Genomic DNA, 3,525 nt, shown 5'->3' with positions numbered 1-3,525 from the left:
AGTGTTTCTGTCCTTCAAAAGAATTTTTGATTTTGATTTCAAATCCTACCTTGGGTGTTGCCAATAGATTTGTGCATAAAAAGATGCAGTGACACTCTGGCAGGAGAATGAATGTAGATCTTTCTTGCATTTGCTCAAAGCCTGTGCAAGACCTAACAGTGAAAGCTTGATTACCTAAATATTTGCAGTTCAGTTGGTTATTTAGGTTTGAAAAACAATTCCTTATAATTGAATTCCCAATATGCAAAAACTAATGTTAAAACAGCAAAAATGCCTACTAGTTTAGCCAAATCAAATGGATGCCTATCCAATAAATTATGCAGTAAATTGTAAACTTGGTATGGTAGATCTTAAAGATGAAATTCTGGAAGCCCCTGAAGTTTCATAGTAGACATTGAGGGGAGTGAATTTATTGAGTGAGGACAACACAGTCACCTGGCAGGTAAATGGAAAGACTAGTCATGAGCTAGTGGAAAGACTAGTTAACATGAGCTGTGTCACTGTGGGCACCAGTCCCAGCTTCATGTCTCTCTGTGCATAGGTGCTCCTGTGGCCTCTAGCCAATGAATAAGAAAAAGTTAAGTAAAATACAGACTAGAATAAGCCTGCATCTTTTAGTAAAATTCAGTTAGGTATATGACATTTCAATTTCAACCTGGTGTTTTAGCAAAGTGAGTGACTGACTGCTTTTGAGTGAAGTTAGAAAGTGCAACTACTAACAGGTTTAAGAAAAGACCTCACAAAGAAAATGATGCACACAAAAGGGCAAAGCTGCACCTTCAAACACTTATATGGAAGTATCCCTTCTCTGAAACTGTTTACTGAAGTCACAACCTTTATTAACTGCATTCCTTTCCTCCTAAAAGACAGAATTCAACAGTAAATTATTTGGAAAGGCCAGAATCTCCACATTAATTTACTGAGGCTTTCATCCTTCTGCACAGCAGTGTATTTTTTAATACTGCTCAAAAGATATCAAGTACCTTCTTTCCAACCTATTCACCAGCTCTAAATGGGATTTGACATTACGAGGTCAGCTTTGCTTTGCCTCATAGATGACTAACAAATTTGTAGAGACATAGGTTCACTGTTCTCACATGGATCACTGCTCAGTGGACCACTGGTTTTTGATGGCAAACATTTAACTTTCAGCCATTAAGTAGAAGAGGAAATTCAGGTTGTAACAAATTACCTGGCATCTAAACAGTGTTAAAGTTACCCATTAGGAGTGCCTTTAGACAGTGGAACAGCACATTAGTTTTAAATTGCAAAGTTCAGTCAATGGAGTGATAAGAGTTCAGATCTGAAATGTTTTACCAAGCTATTGAAAAGCCTGCACAGTGAAATGTATTTATAGTGAACAAGCGCAGAATGGAAATCCATTTCTATAGTCAGAAGAAGATTGCAATCCCCCATGTCCTGCCCCACTACTCTCCAAAGCAAACAAACCCACTGAAATGCATTGTAAAATATAATGGTAGTTATAACTAATTTGTCTATAAAGTTATCGTATTAAACTGATTTCACTGTGCTTTAAACTGTGTGGGCATCCTGAACAAAATCTATTTTCACTATGATGATATTACAGTATATTATTCTTACCTTCTATGAATTATTCTTTTCTCCTTTATAATCATGTTGCCCATATATATGGCTGTTCACATCAGCTTCCCAGTTAGGAGTGCTTTTCCTCTTGAATAAGACTGGAAACCTATATAAGGGATAGGAATACAAAGAAGGAATATATAAAGAAGGAATACAGATAGTGGTACTGTTTGGGACAGGGGTGTAGAGATGAGATCATTTAACACTTTACACTTTAAAAAAATACCTCCATAGAAAACTTTTTTTTTTTTTTTAAAAATATTTAGCAAATTTTATTTACTGGTTGCTTTTTACTACATCATGGGTGAGGGAGCACAAAATGTATACCTCTCATGAAAGGTTGGTGCAGAAAAGGTTAAAGATGCTGGTGAGAACAAGCTTCCAGAACAGATGGGAAGTGTGGGTTTGTTAGAGTACTATCTGGAAATGCAGCTATGGGCATTATGCAGGGAGCCTTCAAACAGACCATTTAGGGGTATGTGGTCGGTTCTTGGTGTTTTCCTCCTCAGCTTTACCTCCTGCTTTGAATTTCTCTACTTCATCCTTCCTTGGCTCTCAACAGAAATCTCTTGTATTCATCTCCACTTTTAACCTGCGTTGCAGTTTCCTGACTAAGTGTATCCTTATGCTGTACCAGAGATCCTAAAAGGAAGACCTGAACGGAGAAGAATCTGAGTTTTTTTTTTAAAATAAATGACAAGGTGAAAAAAGAATTCATATTGCCTGCAGAGACAACAAGAGTAAATTATGCTTTTCTGTTTCCTAATGCATGGGTCGAGAGTGTGTGCCTTGAAATGAAGACAGCTAAACACAGAGATAATGTCTTTGGGGGAAACCTTAGAGACACAAAGGAGAAGAGAGACAGATGGAGAAGGGGACAAATCGATATAAGGGAAAAGATACCTATAAGGAAAAAGAACATCTGGAATGATACTGAAAGAACCTCAAGGAACTGGAAGGAGAGCATCATCAGGAAGGGAAAAGAGTTTAGGGAAACGTATGCAATTTATTATTTTATACAGTTTATTTCATCAACCCATAAAAGCTCTCTTAAATTATTTCACTTTGTTCACAGGGATAGCTGGAAATTCACCAGTTTAACCGGGCAATATTTAGCACAATAGGGCTCATTACAGAGTTGTTTATAAATCTATCAAAAACATTGGTTGTAAATGTATCAGAGACCTCTGTGCATTTTTACTACTCATGCAATAACATACTTTAAAAGATTCTGCATTCACCCATCAGTGAATGGATGAACAAATCTCAGGCAGAAAGCTCTGCCCACTTGGAAATCCAGGTGAACTCCTCCTACATGATAATTTTTACTTGCTAGGACTGTTACTCCCCAAGAACACAGGGAAATATTGCTGCTTAGAACACAGTGAAGAAATTTACTCAGTTTCACAAGTCTAAAAGCCAAAGGAGACGACTACCATGAACATAATTAATAGACGTCCTGATCATTTTCTGCAATTATTGGAGCAATCAGTCCATTAACACTGAAGAGAGCTGATCCCTTTAGATATCCAGTACAAATGTTTCTTTTTCCAGAAGTCAACGACAAGAAAACTGTGCAAGAAAAAAAAATTCTTCAAGAAACCCCAGATGAGCAAAACCTACACCTGCAATGAAAATTCAAAACATTGAAGTTGAGCACTGCATAACAACTATTGAAATGAGCCCCAAATATGTCAAAAAAGTGCAGCTACTACTCACCGTGGTTACTTGATCTATCATCTTGAAATATGAAACATTTCACAGCTGAAGGCCATAAAAATGTGCTGAGAAGGATATACATATAGGAAGTGTTGTGGCTCCTCACTGTTGTTTGTGGGGGAACTATTTGACACAGTTCTGCTCTTTGCTTGTAACTACTGTGGTAGCCAGTGCAGCTGAATTAGTGCTCTTACTTTTATG

General features: G+C 37.2%; 1 long non-coding RNA gene across 1 annotated transcript; it reads right to left on the bottom strand.

The window, feature by feature from the left end:
• Positions 1–1,623: 1,623 nt before the first annotated feature.
• Positions 1,624–2,248, bottom strand: LOC113481994. The gene is made up of 2 exons (XR_003398763.1): positions 2,121–2,248; positions 1,624–1,711 (listed from the first exon to the last, which is right to left on the bottom strand). It is a non-coding gene; the product is annotated as an uncharacterized LOC113481994 (long non-coding RNA).
• Positions 2,249–3,525: the final 1,277 nt, after the last annotated feature.

This window comes from Athene cunicularia, assembly GCF_003259725.1.
Source record: "Athene cunicularia isolate RWA chromosome 1 unlocalized genomic scaffold, athCun1 chr1_part1, whole genome shotgun sequence".
NCBI classification, from domain to species: domain Eukaryota; kingdom Metazoa; phylum Chordata; class Aves; order Strigiformes; family Strigidae; genus Athene; species Athene cunicularia.
The sequence above is the reverse complement of the archived record's forward strand: the minus strand, read 5'-3'. Positions and strand labels throughout refer to the sequence as shown.